Source organism: Salvelinus sp. IW2-2015, unplaced genomic scaffold (genome assembly GCF_002910315.2).
Source record: "Salvelinus sp. IW2-2015 unplaced genomic scaffold, ASM291031v2 Un_scaffold1478, whole genome shotgun sequence".
In the NCBI taxonomy this organism is placed as follows: domain Eukaryota; kingdom Metazoa; phylum Chordata; class Actinopteri; order Salmoniformes; family Salmonidae; genus Salvelinus; species Salvelinus sp. IW2-2015.
This window is the reverse complement of record NW_019942934.1, coordinates 134593-151210: the sequence shown is the minus strand read 5'-3', so window position 1 is coordinate 151210 and position 16618 is coordinate 134593. Positions and strand designations below refer to the sequence as shown.

The 16618-nt window shown below is 45.7% G+C and overlaps 1 protein-coding gene across 3 annotated transcripts in view; it reads left to right on the top strand.

Annotated features, from left to right (window-relative positions):
- LOC112070968 (zinc finger protein 609) overlaps positions 1-16618 on the top strand; it is a 185667-nt gene that overhangs the window by 63320 nt on the left and 105729 nt on the right. Inside the window, exon 1 of one of the 3 annotated variants that reach the window (XM_070439200.1) lies at positions 3921-4111. The exons of the other annotated variants lie outside the window; for them this stretch is intronic. The gene's annotated coding sequence lies outside the window, so the exon portion shown is untranslated. Of the gene's footprint in view, positions 1-3920; positions 4112-16618 lie in introns of those variants that run through there. 3 annotated transcript variants of the gene reach the window in all.

Below are 16618 nucleotides of genomic sequence, written 5' to 3'. Positions count from 1 at the left end.
TAAATCCCTAATCAATACTCTACACTGCCCGACCGGCACCAGAACATCAAGATTCATTGTATATAGAATTTTGTTCCAGCAATACGGTGCATTTAAACGTTAACAATCCCAATGTCGTTTAAACTTACACACCCTGGTTTAGAGGTCAGCCCCACCATTTTGTTTTCCAGCCATCCGTTCCCGAGATGCCTGAGTCCCATTCTGATTATTGCAGCAAAGGTCAGACAACGTTCGCTTCTTAAGTTCCAATCCCGTTGAGCTCTTAAATGGCTGCCTCATGCGTCTAATGGAAGGGTAGTGCTTCCCCCCCCTGCCTGGCTGCAGTGGAACAGCGATTTCCTCCTCATCAGCAAAAAAAAAACAGTCTCCGGCTCTCACACAGGCTTTTATACAGCCTTGTATTCATAGAATGTACAGCCCTGGACATGGAGTAGAAAGCCCTAGAACATCTGCGATGCGGATATTGCGAGCGTAATCACGGAATCCAGACATTCTAAATAGGAATTCAACAATATTCCAAAATCTATTAAACGTATCAGGGAATCAACTAAATGGGAAAATGTTTACATTATCAATACAAGTTCATAGTAAGACATGAACTTGAACTTTTATTTAACTAGGCAAGTCAGTTATTAAGAACAAATTCTTATTTTCAATGACAGCCTAGGAACAGTGGGATAACTGCCTTGTTCAGGGGCAGAACGACATATTTTCACATGAACAGAATGCATCAGTGATTCGTATTTCATGCGTCTTTCTGAAGAGGCAAATGCCTGTGTGTGTGTGGTGAACGTGTCTACCATTTTGTGTAGCCGTTAGCGATGATGCTAGCTAATGAAAACAGCCTCTGGTAAATGTAAAAGGTTTTACCAAACGTTACCTCCAAACTTTAGGATATAATTGCAGACTTTCCAGATGCTCTCTATGCTTACCTGGCAGAATTGTATTCTGATTATTTTCAGCGGTCCATTGGGTTTATGAGTTAACTTTACCATCACATCTGACCTACAGAAACACAGCTAAACAGCCTCTTCCTAGGTATGCATTTCAGTTAAAGGGTATAACTACACCCATTCAGGCAACAACAAATAAATCTAAAGCATTTTATTGGGCCCTGGAGTAGGCGAGATGAAAAATCTTGAATTCCTCTCTTCAGACTCCCACGTGAGACACCTTCATTTGTCATGTTCAGTGTCGTTTTAAGATGGAAAGTAGCCTTTCCTAGGCCACGGAAAACAAGCAAACAAGGAATCTACAACCGCCTTATTGTGGTGGGGGCAGGTTCTCTACCTTTTCTTTGTTGTGCAACACAGTTCTGTCCTAAATGGGATTCGTTGAAGTGGATGCCAGTCTTGAAGTTGAGTGTTTGTGACTTCCCTTTGAAATGGGGTGGCGGATAATTGAAAACACAGGCGGAAAGTGCAGGGCCTGTGCCAAGTTTTTTTCTTCTTCTGGTGAGCTGCTCTTGTCAACGGAGCCGTAGTCCAATCAGGAGCGAACCAACACAGTCAGCCAGATGCTCTGCATGACACATGGATCACGTCCATAGCTGTGATTCTTTCAGCATTTCGTCTTCTCTTTATACGTCAGCCCATTTCGGTCAAAGTTAGGTTTGCGTTTTTAAGTTTACCAGATAAAAACAATTGCTAGCCTCAGTCTGCTCTTGTAGCTTAAAGTTGTTTATTGGCTGATGAAATCAAACCGATGCCAAGACCTCTATCTTTGAAGGAAGAAAGGGAGAAACGGCAGAGACTAGCTCTCTGCCCCAAGGAGGTCTTTGCTTGGTTTAGACCAGTTTCTTCTTTTTTTTTGTCTGTTTGAAAATGAGTTTGGCCGTGCAGCACCTACAGATCCTGCCAAGAAAAACGATTTAAATTCTTCCCTCATCCAGCTGACTGAGCTGCAGGGAAGTTGTGATGTCTGCTCTGCTCTGTGATCACTCTTCAAGTCTCACTTTTCATTATAATCTTTATGCCTAGCCCCTAAAGTCTCATCTTTTAAGACTCACCACCGCTGTAGGTGTTTTAACTATGAGAAATAAGGTCTTCTGATTTAATCGTCTCACTACTTATATTGATCTTGCTGGAGCGTTTTATAAGATATCTTAGTCTCTCTCTCTTTTTTTATTTTTTAGACCAGGTCAAAATGTGAATACACACCACATAGCAACACAAAATGTCCACATAAAACCCTTTGGAAGCCATCTTGGGGGAAAAGGTCAAGAGGAGTGTACCGAGGGTAAGCAGCCATGAGTGCAGTGTGTATTATCTAGTCATTTTGCTGCATTATGTCTGTCCGCTGCTTTGGTCAGAGTGGAATTTCCCGGCCCAGAGTTTACTCTGGTAGATGTTCAGCTATTTGAACTGTCTGAGCAAGAGGTGAGTTTTGTTAGGTGGAGTGTTAACTCGTGAAGGGTCAGTCGGCCGTCGCTGGGGCTGTGTTTTTGGCCCGGCCCCCAGCTTCTGCAGTGTTGTTCCTGCCGCTGGGACGTTTGAAGCACCCCTGCCCCGCGGGGCTCCAGTAAAAACACTCCACACACGTCTGCTCCTCTGTCTCCACTCGACAGTACAGCACAATGTCTGAGGCTTCACAGCACACGGATGAAGGGAAGAAAGCATGGACAATGCTTAGCTATATATGTTGTGTAAAACAAGGTAGCCTTGACTCTGCTATTAACTGGTCGTGTCAACAGTAGAAAGACGTCACCGTTGTCTTTCTTTCCCCTCAACCTTGGAACAGTGTTGAGTTGAGTTGTTTCCACAAATTCAGATGTTTCCAGGTTTAGGTGTTGATACTGTGCTGAAGGTAGTAAATGGCATATCTATTGGTACTATGCAGAGTATGGAGAGGAGTGTGTAGGGGAGTCTATTCCTGGATGCTGATTGGTTTAAACCGCATTCCAGCCGGTATCTATTCCACAAGTTACCACCGGCTAGACAGCCGGTATCTATTCCACAAGTTACCACCGGCTAGACAGCCGGTATCTATTCCACAAGTTACCACCGGCTAGACAGCCGGTATCTATTCCACAAGTTACCACCGGCTAGACAGCCGGTATCTATTCCACAAGTTACCACCGGCTAAATCTGACGCTGACATGCCTATTTACTTTCCTCCATCTGACTACGCAATCCACTGTTTCATCATAGTATCGTTTTCACAATATCTCTATATTATTGTTGCGCTAGTTGTCTGTCCCTGCACCAAAACTCCTGTATTTTTCCTTCATAGCTTGTTCTCCATCTTCTTTTTAAATACGAAGCCAATTAGTTTTCAGCACTTTTATTTCCCTGACTGATCAAAATTTGTTTTCTCACGTCTCTCTCCTGTCTCTCTGCAGCAGACATATAGTGAGCAATATGTTTGGAACATCGAATCCCAATAAAATCACAGTATCGAATCGCAAAACATATGGTATCGGCACCTAAGTGTGGTGATGTGAGGTCCCTGGTCATTCCCAGCCCTAGAGAGGAGGCACACTGGTTCCTAAATTCAGACTCACATTTTATGTTTAAGCAATAAGGCACGAGGCTAAGGGCTGTGTCCAGGCACTCAGCGTTGTGTTGTGCTTAAGAACATCCGTGGTATATTGGCCATATATCACAAACCCCCGAGGTGGCTTATTGCTATTATAAACTGGTTACCAATGTAATTCGAGCAGTAAAAATACATGTTTTGTCCTACCCGTGGTATACGGTCTGATATACCACGGCTGTCAGCCAATCAGCATCTAGGACTCGAACCACCCAGTTTTATAATTACATATATCCTATGTAGGCCGATACACTCCCACATTATAGACACGAGAGTATGTTGTCTGGGGCGCAGCGTAGTGTGCTGGGTTATGGGTCACAGTGGCGAGAGCTGCTAGGTTCATAGTCCTGTTGGACTGCGATACAGGACAACGCTGTGGAGAGCGGTGGGTGTGCCTGGTGGATATTATTTTCATATCAGGATCCATGCCTGCCACATGAACACTCCTTTCCAACATCTGGTCGTCTCTTTGACCTTCGGTGTGCTGCCGTCTCTGATTGGCCGCATTTAAGCATCAAAGGAGCTGTTGTGTTGCGTGACCCCGGTGGATTTACGTCCAGCGCTGCTCTTACACGAGGTAACACAGACATAACGCTTGTGTTCACTGTTGTGGCCTTTAGATGGAGATTTTCTAAGGGTTCTGTCTCTACCTTCGGAGTACTTTCTTTTTGACAGGAAGATAAGTTATGCCTATTTATATGATTAAAGCCTTGTAAAAGACCGTAATAAATCCATGTGTCCTCCTGTCTCTTTGGTTTTTATAATCATTTAGTTTGTCCCCTAAGGCCTAGCTAGTCTAAGTGTGTTTTTTTGGCAAAAAAATGTCTGGAATCCCACCTGACCAATGTGAGGTACTGCCAGGGCTGTACCATGTGGACAAATAGGATAGGCCTGTATGGAATGATATGGATATTGCACACATCAGTATTACTACAGAGATAAATGCACAATAACAAATGGCCCAGTCTTAGGTGTTCATGTTTGACATATATATATATATTTTTTAAACATTTAAATTAAAAAGTAATCACACAAGTGTGTTTCTTTCATTCAGATTAGGCCGCCCGCCTTCCAGGGACACCTGCAGCGTGTCACAACACTGAGACAGAGAAGCAATAGGCAGGACGCTAGCCGAGATGATTGCAGAATAACACCGTGTCCTTATTTCAGCTGTTTCTCCTGGGGGTCGATGTCTGTTTAACAGCTGAGCCGTAAGCTGTTATTTCTCTCGTAACACTTTATTATTTGAAGGAACACATTCTACCCAGAGGTAATCTCTTTCCCTATTGCACAGAGCCGTCGCCGGGGCTGTATAATCCCGCCCTGCCATGCTGAAACAGGATTAGCTCTCAGAGTCTCTGTTTAGCACTGTGTGGGATTGGGTTCGGAGAAGACCAGGCAGTCACAGGCACTTGAGGCGTGCCTCTGAAGACATTCTTTGTGTTTGGTATGGACGATGTTCCTTTCTCATAGGGCTAATTTCACTATCCTCCATATTGTAGGCTATTCACTCAAAGCCGGTTCAGTTAAATCCTGTTGTTTTTCATGTATCTACTTTGGTCTGTTCACACAGCATGGGGAATGAATTGCTTGTTTTACTATGCCCATAATTTATCAGGCATTTCTTTTACGTCTGAAAAATGTGAAATCTGTGTTCAAGAGCTTTCACTCTGAAATAAGTAGCTCTCGTAAATAATGTGTAATCGAAGCGTTTGGGATGTTTTAGTGTACACACACACACTTTCCCTAAAGCCCCGTGGAAAGCCTGTGAGGGTGTAAAGGGAAGGAATTATGTGGGAGCTGAGCACAGCGAGCCTGTGGAAACAATCCCAGAGCTGGGAGAAACAAAGCCCTTTCATGGCCCGCTGGCCCTTCCCTCTCTGTCTCTCAGCTCTGTGTGTCTGGAATAGCTATGCAGCAAGTGGTGGGGGAGGGGATGACCGAGCTAGGGAGAGAGAGGGAAGGAAAGTGTGTGTGAGCGAAAGACTCGCCCGCACTGCTAATTCAGCCCATGAAACCCTGTGCAGTCAGAGCAGCTGTCTTCCATTGTCAGCCTCATTTGGCCTCTCGATGCGTGAGTAGCAAGAAAGTGGTTGAGGTGGGGGGAGGAGTAGAAAAAGACTGCAGAATCCGAGGTAGGAGAGGAAGGACTGGGACTGACTGCTGCCTACCAGTCAGCGCTCAGGCTACTTCGCTAGGCCTGCAATGGGCAGAGGGGGTCAGTATCTAACGTGTGTGTGTGTCTGATTGCCTGTCTGTGAGCGAGGCAGCCATGCTGTTGCAACCGCTGCTTGAAGGAGAGGGAATTTGAGAGGGGGGGCAGGTAGCTGTTGGAAAGGGGGAGGAGAGGGGGAGGAAAGAAGGAGGCCAGAGTTCTGTGGTATGAATGGTTCTCACAGCTTTTCTCCGCTGTATGGAACGAGCGGCTTTTAAAGTAGAGGTGTCGATGGAAAGGGGGAGGAGAGAGAAAGAGTCCTCTGTTTATTTCTTCACCTCTACTTTCTGCCTCTAAAACATAATCACTGGTTTACAGAAAGAGGGAGTGATTTGATGTTGGAACAGGCAAATAGCATTGACAGTGCTAGAGACCCAGACCGACACGGATGGAAAAACTGGCGCTTCTAACACAACGAAGCCAGTCCACTCCAGCCCCAGGGAAGTGAGGCAGTGTCGATGCTGGCTGTGAACCCCCCGAGCATGTGCTCTGTCAGAACAAATCTGTCACAGTGAGAAGAGGGAGGGGTCGAGTCCCCCCTTTTCCTGGAAGCTGGCTGGGTGAACCGGAGGAAGGAGTCTCATGGAGGAACATTTGTCCCCTTGATCAGCTCTCTGTTTGGGACAGTCCAAATGTTTCCTCCCCACTGTTGCTCTGACACAGGAAGGAGAGGTTCCAGGTTGTGTGGATCGTTTTCTCTCATGTTTACACAAGGGCTGAGCCAGTGATTTGTGGGCAGCCTCCTCTCTGCCCTTAAGGTCCTGGTTGTAGACTAATCTTGGCCGGCCCCTAACGTTTTGAGCCCTGGAAATGTCAGGCAGTTTAAACTTGTTTGTGTGAACCTGTGGGTATTTGAATCAGTCTCAATCTCTCTACTCCCTGGGCCGGGGAACGGCCGCCGTGTTAAGTCTGCTGTGGAAGTGCAGTCTGCAAAGGGTGTTTGCGTAGGGAGACCGCCTCGAACGTCAGTGGCGGTTTTAGGAAAGTTGTCCCATTCAGTCTCACACTGCTCTCTGACCTCTCACTATTTTTGGCCGATTTTTAACGTGAACTGAACTGGGATCAGACCGTAGACATGGGGTGCTCGAGATGACCTGGGCCGAGCTAGAAAGGACCTCTGACCCAAGAGCAGCCGTTAGCCATTAAACAATCCATGTTTTTCACTCTCTCTTGTTTTATGAACTGCGAGTGAAAAGACAGGAGGTGAAGAGAAACACTCCGTTATTCACTGCCTTGGACGACTGTTTGGCAGACTACTTATAAAGGAGTCCCACATCGAACAGCTGTGTGCTGTATATACAATGTCATGGCCCTCTCCTGTGCTTTATCGACGTTTACCGTCTACAGAAATAGCGGGTATAACAGGGGTCAAGGAAGTGACATCAAATCGGTGGTTTACCTGCTGGTTAAGTTTTCAGGACCTGCGTCTGCATTTAGCTACAACAACAATGGAGCAAATAGTTCACTCCAGCTATTATTCACTTAATGGTTAGCCTGACCCTGTCGACCTAAAGTCTTAAAAACCTGTTCATTGTCCCTGAATTTTGTTTTTTAAAGACGAGACAAATTCTGTGCAAGTTTGTCACAGCGTTCTGTGAGCTGGAGGACCGAGCACGCCCCCATTCTCATCGACGGGGCTGTAGTAGAGCAGGTTGAGAACTTCAAGTTCCTTGGTGTCCACATCACCAAAAAACGAACATGGTCCAAACACACTACGACAGTCGTGAAGAGGGCACGACAAAGCCTATTCCCCCTCAGGAGACTGAAAAGATTTGGCATGGGTCCTTAGATCCTCAAAGGGTTCTACAGCTGCACCATCGAGAGCATCCTGACTGGTGGCATCACCGCCTGGTATGAAACTGCTCGGCCTCCGACTGCAAGGCACTACAGAGGGTAGTGCGTACGGCCCAGTACATCACTGGGGCCAAGCTTCCTGCCATCCAGGACCTCTATACCAGTCGGTGTCAACTCCAGCCACCCTGGTGTTTTCTCTGTTCTCTCTGCTACCACACGGCAAGCAGTACCGGAGCACCAGGTCTAGGTCCAAAAGACTTCTTAACAGCTTCTACCACCAAGCCATAAGACTCCTGAACATCTAGTCAAATGGCTACCCAGACCCATTTTTTATGCTCCTGCTACTCTGTTTATTATCTATGCATAGTCACTTTAACTCTACCTACATGTACATATTACCTCAATTACCTCGACTAACCGGTGCCCCCGCACATTGACTGTGTACCGGTACCCCTGTATATAGCCTCCACATTGACTCTGTACCGGTACCCCCTGTATATAGCCTCCACATTGACTCTGTACCGGTACCCCCTGTATATAGCCCCCCACATTGACTCTGTACCGTACCCCTGTATATAGCCTCCACATTGACTCTTACCGGTACCCCCTGTATATAGCCTCCACATTGCTCTGTACGGTACCCCCTGTATATAGCCTCCACATTGACTCTGTACGGTAACCCCTGTATATAGCCTCCACATTGACTCTGTACCGGTACCCCCTGTATATAGCCTCCCCATTGACTCTGTACCGGTACCCCCTGTATATAGCCTCCACATTGACTCTGTACCGGTACCCCCTGTATATAGCCTCCACATTGATCTGTACCGGTACCCCCTGTATATAGCCTCCACATTGACTCTGTACCGGTACCCCCTGATATAGCCTCCACATTGACTCTGATCCGGTACCCCCTGTATATAGCCTCCCATTGACTCTGTCCAGTACCCCCTGTATATAGCCTCCACATTGACTCTGTACCGTACACCCTGTATATACCTCCACATTGACTCTTACCGTACCCCCTGTATATAGCCTCCACATTGATCTTGTACCGGTACCCCCTGTATATAGCCTCCACATTGACTCGTTACGGTACCCCTGTATATAGCCTCCACATTGACTCTGTTCCGTACCCCCTGTATATAGCCTCCACATGACTCTGTACCGAACACCCCTGTATATAGCCTCCACATTGACTCTTACCGGTACCCCCTGTATATAGCCTCACATTGACTGTTACCGTACTCCCTGTATATAGCCTCCACATTGACTCTGTTCCGTACCCCCCTGTATATAGCTCCACACTGACTCTGTACCGGTACCCCCTGTATATAGCCTCCACATTGACTCTGTACCGGTACCCCCTGTATATAGCCTCCACATTGACTCTGTTCCGGTACCCCCTGATATAGCCTCCACATTGACTCTGTACCGGTACCCCCTGTATATAGCCTCCACATTGACTCTGTACGTACCCCCTGTATATAGCCTCCACATTGACTCTGTACCGCGTACCCCCTATATAGCCTCCACATTGACTCTGTACCGGTACCCCCTGTATATAGCCTCCACATTGACTCTGTTCCGTACCCCCTGTATATTGTCTCGCTATTGTATTTACTGCAGCTGTTAATTATTTGTTACTTTTATTTTCAATTTTTTTACTTAACACTTTTTAAAAAATGATTAACTTCTTATAGCATTTTTGGTTAGGGGCTTGTAAAGTAAGCATTTCACTGAAAAGGTCTACTACACCTGTTGTATTCAGCATTTCACTGAAAGGTCTGCTACACCCGTTGTATTCAGCATTTAACTGTAAGTGAAATACCTGTTGTATTCAGCATTTAACTGTAAGGTGAAATACCTGTTGTATTCAGCATTTCACTTGTAGGTGAAATACCTGTTGTATTCAGCATTTCACTGAAAAGGTCTGCTACACCTGTTGTATTCAGCATTTAACTGTAAGGTGAAATACCTGTTGTATTCAGCATTTCACTGTAAGGTGAAATACCTGTTGTATTCAGCATTCACTGTAAGGTGAAATACCTGTTGTATACGGCACATATGACAAATACAAGTTGATTTGACATGTCTCTGAGGGAACCATTTGTGTAACCTGGTATGAATCAAAAGGCCTGTCCCCCTTCTCCTCTATCTTCAAGCCACACACGTAGTGTTGTCTAAACAGGACTTGTGATGTTAAGTCAGGTCAAGGCTGGAGAAAAGAACTCTTTATTCAGTATTTTATCTACCGGCTTCTATTATTCAATGTTGCAGGATTGTGTTGACAATGATCGCCCCCGTAACGGCATAATCATTGTCAACCACAGCAGAGCGAAGACAACAATTGTCTCAAAATAGCTTCAAGGCACTCGGCTAGCACTCGGCTAGCACTCGGTCAGCACTCGGCTAGCACTCGGCTAGCACTCGGCTAGCACTCGGCTAGCACTCGGCTAGCACTCGGCTAGCATCTCTGCCTGAGCCCTTTCAGTCAAACCACAAGCAGGTGATATCACCATCCACCTAACAAGTGAAGACAAACAGGAGTAGATCTACAAGGTTTTTCTATGAATCAAAATTAGGCTTAGGTTGTGTGTGTGTGTTGTGTGTGTGTGTGTGTGTGTGTTGTGTGTGTGTTGGTGTGTGTGGTGTGTGGTGTGTGTGTGTGTGTTGTGTGTGTGTGTGTGAACCGATTGTGGACCTGTTGTGTTGTTGTTGTTGTTCGTGCGTGTGTGACCAATGGTGCGGTTATTTTCATTTTGAGTCCCTCCGGTTGGCCGCAGTGACAACGTTTCGCTGTTTTAAAGCTGATTTCCTGCAATTCTACACATGTTGCCATGGTTTATGCTAAAATCAATGGGGGGCCCCCATGCCATGATCAAAATACTCCTGAATGCATCATTTTGGAAATGTTGAATTCTCCCTGACTGTCTAGCTTTTATTTTGGTGGTTGTTACGGTGCCTTGCAAAAGTATTCATGTCCCTTGGATTTGTTTGTTACAATTGATTTAATTGTCATTTTGTAAACAATTTACTCAAAATACTCAGTGGAAGATTTTATTCAAACTAAAATATAGTCGTTGGTTTTCATCCCCTTTTTTTAGACCTAAATTAGTTCAGGAGTCAAATTTGTCTTAGAAAGAACACTTAAGTTACATGGACTCTGTGTGGAAATAATAGGGGTTGACATGATTTTTCAATGACTAACCCTTCCTCTGTCCCCCATACATACCACATCTGTAAGGTCCCTCCCCGGATGTTGTGTTCAACGCTCTACAACAAAGCTTTCTTATTGTCCAACAAGCTTTCTCTTACCCTTGTTTGGAACACCTTCAAAACAAAGGTCATGTGGTTTGGTAAGAAGAATGCCCCTCCCCCCACAGGTGTGATTACTACCTCTGAGGGTTTAGAGGTTGAGGTAGTCACCTCATACAAGTACTTGGGATTATGGCTAGACGGTGCACTGTCCTTCTCTCAGCACATATCAAAGCTGCAGGCTAAAGTTAAATCTAGACTTGGTTTCCTCTATCGTAATCGCTCCTCTTTCACCCCAGCTTCCTCTATCGTAATCGCTCCTCTTTCACCCCAGCTGCCAAACTAACCCTGATTCAGATGACCATCCTATCCATGCTAGATCACGGAGACAATTTATAGATCGGCAGAGAAGGGTGCTCTCGAGCGGCTAGATGTTCTTTACGATTCGGCCATCAGATTTGCCACCAATGCTCCTTATAAGACACATCACTGCACTCTATACTCCTCTGTAAGCTGGTCATCTCTGTATACCCGTCGCAAGACCCACTGGTTGATGCTTATTTATAAAACCCTCTTAGGCCTCACTCCCCCCTATCTGAGATATCTACTGCAGCCCTCATCCTTTACAAACAACATCCGTTCTGCCAGTCACATTCTGTTAAAGGTCCTGAAAGCACACACATCCTTGGGTCGCTCGTCCTTTCAGTTCGCTGCAGCTAGCGACTGGAACGAGCTGCAACAAACACTCAAACTGGACAGTTTTATCTCAATCTCTTCATTCAAAGACTCAATCAAGGACACTCTTACTGACAGTTGTGGCTGCTTTGCGTGATGTATTGTTGTCTCTACCTTCTTGCCCTTTGTGCTGTTGTCTTTGCCTAATAATGTCTGTACCATGTTTTGTGCCGCTACCATGTTGTGTTGCTACCATGCTGTGTTGTCATGTGTTGCTGCCTTGCTATGTTGTCACCATGCTGTGTTGTCATGTGTTGCTGCCTTGCTATGTTGTCTTAGGTCTCTCTTTATGTAGTGTTGTGTGTTTTTGTCCTATATTTTTATTTAATTTATTTTTAATCCCAGCACCCATCCCCGCAGGAGGTCTTTTGGTAGGCCGTCATTGTAAATAAGAATTTGTTATTAAATTAAACCTTCCCAGTGAAATAAGAAAATAAATACATTGAATTTCAAGCACAGATTCAACTGCAAAGACCAGGGAGCTTTTGGAAAGCCTCATAAAGAAGGGCAGTGATTGGTAGATGGGTAACAATAACCAATCACACATTGAATATCTCTTTAAGCATGGTCAAGTTAATAATTAGACTGTAGATGATGTATTAAACCACCCAGACATATCAACGATAGATGTCCTTCTGAACTGAGTTGCAGGACAGGAAGGAAACTGTTCAGGGATGTTACCATGAGGCCATTGGGGATTTTGAAAAAGTTAGTGTGTGTGTGGACACCGAGGGACTTGCAAGCTCTCGACCCACTGCACCTCAGCCCCGTCGATGTGGATTGGGGCATGTTCAGTCCTCTGTTTGCTGTAGTCCACGATCAGCTCCTTTGTCTCGCTGATGTTGAGGGAGAGGTTGTTGTCCTGGCACCACAATGCCAGGTCACTGACATCCCTATAGGCGGTCTCATCGTCATCGTAGATCAGGCCAAGCACCGTTGTCGTCATCAGCTAACTTAATGAAGGTGTTGGAGTTGTGGCCATCCAGTCGTGGGTGAACAGGGAGTCCAGGATCCAGTTGCAGAGGGAGCTGTTTAGTCCCAGGGTCCTGAGCTTAGTGATGAACAGCATTCTCACGTAGGTGTTCCTCTTGTCCCGGTGGGAGAGGGCAGTGTGGAGTGTAATAGAGATTGCGTCATCTGTGGAAATGTTGTGGCGGTATGCAAATTGGAGTGGGTCTACGGTGTGTGGGATGATGGTGTTGATGTGAGCCATGACCAGCCTTTCAAAGCACTTCACGGGTCTGTAGTCATTTAGACAGGTTACCTTGGCGTTCTTAGGCACAGGGACTATGGTGGTCTGCTTGAAACATGTTGTTATTACAGACTGGGTCAGGGAGAGGTTGAAAATGTCAGTGAAGATGCTTACCAGCTGGTAATCCATGGGATATGTTCGGTCACTGTGGGGACGACTTAATAATGAAGCCCAGTGACTGATGTGGTAAACTCCGTAATGTTACGGGGTGAATCCCGGAACTTGTTCCAGTCTGTGCTGGTGAAACAGACCTGTAACTTAACATCCGCTTCATCTGACCACTTCCATATTGAGCACGTCACTGGTACTTCCTGTTTTGCTTGTAAGCAGGAATCAGGAAGATAGAGTTATGGTCAGATTTGCCAAATGGAGAGTAAGGGAGAGCTTTTTATGTGTCTCTGAGTGTGGAGTAAAGGTGGTCTAGAGTTGTTTTTGGCCTCTGGTTGCACAGGTGACATGCTGATAAAAATGCGTTAAGACTGATTTCAGTTTTCCTGAATAAAAATCACTGGCCACGAGAACCACCGCCTCTGGGTGTGTTTTTCCTTCTTTGCTTATGGACCTATACAGCTCTTTTGCGTGTGGTCTTAGTGTCAACACTGGTTTAGTTGGTAAATAGACAGCCACGAAAAATATAGATGATAACTCTCCGTAAATAGTATGGTCTGCATCTTTAATGAGGAATTCTAACTCGAGCAAAACCTCGAGACTTCCTTAACATTTGAGATGGCGCACCAGCTGTTAAGAGACACACCTCCCCCTCAATACCCAAAGCTGCCGTTCGGTCTTGACGATGCATAGAAAAACACGCTTAGATGTATAGTATCCATGTCATTGTTCAACTCCGAGATACATAGGATATTACAGTTGTTCAGGTCTCGTTGGTAGGATAGTCTCGTACGGACCTCTTCCGGTTTGTTCTCCAGTGATTGTACGTTTGCCAAAAGAAGGGAGGGTAGAGGCAGTTTATTTAGTCGCCGACTAGTCTTGTCAGGGAGCCCGCTGGTTTGCCTCTCTTGCGCTGTCTCTTCCTCTTTCCAGTCCAGAGGACTGGTCTGGAATGAGCGGTACATCCTCAGCTTCCCACTCGTTGAAGTAGAAATCTTCATCCAAGTCGAGGTCAGTGATCACTGTTCTTATGTCCCAGAAGCTGTTTTTTGGTCAAAGGACTGTATTTAATAACAAGGAAACGTTTTACGATGGAATTTGCACCAAATCTTAATCGTTCACTGTCGGTGGGTTTAACTTTGTATGCATTTATTTGATTGTTTTTGTAGTGGTAACCCCCCCTTGAAGAAAAAAGACCAAACTAAATAAAAAGTTGGTCACAAAAAAGGAAACTATGGCAGAAAAAGTTAATAACTGCAGCGCCATCCTGTAATCGTAAAATGGTGGCTATCCACTGCAGAGACATCCTGTAATCGTAAAATGGCGGCTATCCACTGCAGAGACATCCTGTAATCGTTAAATGGCGGCTATCCACTGCAGCGTCATCCTGTAATCGTTAAATGGCGGCTATCCACTGCAGCGTCATCCTGTAATCGTAAAATGGCAGCTATCCACTGCAGCGTCATCCTGTAATCGTTAAATCGACTATCTACTCAGCGTCATCCTGTAATCAATGGCAGCTATCTACTGCAGACATCCGTTAATCGTAAAATCCAGCTATCCACTGCAGCACATCTTGTAATGCGTAAAATGCAGCTATCCACCAGAACATCCTGTTAATCGCTAAATGCGCTATCTACTGCAAGACATCCTGTAATCGTTAAAATGCGGCTATCTACTGCAGCGCCATCCGTAATCGTTAAATAGGCATCACATGCCACGCCATCCTTAATCGTTAAATGGCGGCTATACCTGCAGCGCTGTTCCGTAAGTAAATGGCGGCTAACACTGCAGCGCCATCCTGTAATCGGTAAATGGCGGCTACTACGCAGACATCCTGTAATCGTTAAATGGCGTATCTACTGCAGCGCCCATCCTGTAATCGTTAAATGGCACTATCTACTGCATCGCCATCTGTAATCGGTTAAATGAGGCTTATCTACTGCGAGCTCCATCGTTAATCGTTAAAATGCGCTATCTACTGCAACGCCATCCTGTAATCGTTAAAATGGCGGCTATCTACTGCAGCCCTATTCTGTTAATCGTGTTAAATGGCGGCTATCTACTGCAGCGCCATCCGTAATCGTTAAATGGCGTGCTACTCTACTGCACGCCATCCTTAATCGTTAAAATGGCAGCTATCCACTGCCAGAGACTATCCTGTAATCGTTTAAATGGCAGCTATCTACTGCCGAGACATCCTGTAATCGTTAAAATGCGGCTATCTACTGCCAGCGCCATCCTGTAAATCGTTCAATGGCGGCTATTCCACCTGCAGCGCCTCTACGTAAGCGGCTAACAGTGCCCTGTAATCGATAAATGGCGCTATACACTGCAGCGCCACCAGTAATCGTTAAAATGGGCGCTATCTTACGCACGAACATCCTGTAATCGTTTAAATGGCGGTATACCACTGCAGCGCCATCCTGTAATCGTTAAATAGGCAGCTATCTACGCAGAGACCATTCCTGTAATCGGTTAAATGGCGGCTATCTACTGCAACCATCCTTAATCGTAAAGCGGCTATCTACTGCAGCGCCATCCTGTAATCGTTAAATGGCGGCTATCTACTGCAGCGCCATCCTGTAATCGTTAAATGGCGGCTATCTACTGCAGCGCCATCCTGTAATCGTTAAATGGCGGCTATACACTGCAGCGTCATCCTGTAATCGTTAAATGGCAGCTATCCACTGCAGAGACATCCTGTAATCGTTAAATGGCGGCTATCTACTGCAGCGCCATCCTGTCATCGTTAAATGGCGGCTATACACTGCAGCGTTGTCCTGTAATCCTCTCACACCGCAGTGTATTTCATTCCAACACTAATTGGTAAAATATTTGTTGACCATTGTGGTACAGACCTGAGTAAAGTGATAATGTAGCTCCTTGTGTCACTCAAGGACCGATTCTTAATAGTGTTTGTGGGATAGCAGATTGTGCTGCTGTTACTCTGGCTCTCTGCCATAGAGAGGGAACTGGACAGATGCTGTGTCATGAATGAGGACAGGGGAGCTGCTTCTCTTGTGGCCGTGACAGACAGGTATACTGACAGGTTAACAGGCGTGCAGGGCGGCTTTCTGCTCCGCTTTGGTCTCGCTCTGATGAGGTCAGTGTCACAGGAAAGGGCTTCTTTAATGAGATTAGGAGAGCAGGGCAGCAGCAGAGAGAAAACACCTCTGAGACTGAGACCAAATGAGGGAGAGATGAAGGTGTAGCAGTAGAGAAATGCAGAGAGGGGAAAACCCTCTTTTGTCATGTGGAGAGAGCTGACAGGCCGACTTGTTCCCTTCCTAATCTCGTTTCAAACGTTATTTGTCACATGCGCCAAATACAACAAGTGTAGACCTTTACTTACAAGCCCTTAACCAACAATGCAGTTCAAGAAGAGTTAAGACGATATTTACTAAATAAACTAAAGTAAAAAAGAATTAAAAGTAACACAATAACGAGGCTATATACCAGTACCGAGTCAGTGTGTGGGGGTACAGGTTAGTCGAGGTAATTACTACATGTAGGTAGGGGTGAAGTGACTATGCATAGATAATTAACAGCGAGTAGCAGCAGTGTACAAAACAAATAGGGGGGGGGTCGGTCGGTCAATGTAAATAGTCCAGGTGGCCATTTTATTAATTGTTCATCAGTCTTATATCTTGGGGGTAGACGCTGTTAAGGAGCCTTTTGGTCCTAGACTTGGCGCTCTGGTACCGCTTGCCACACAGTAG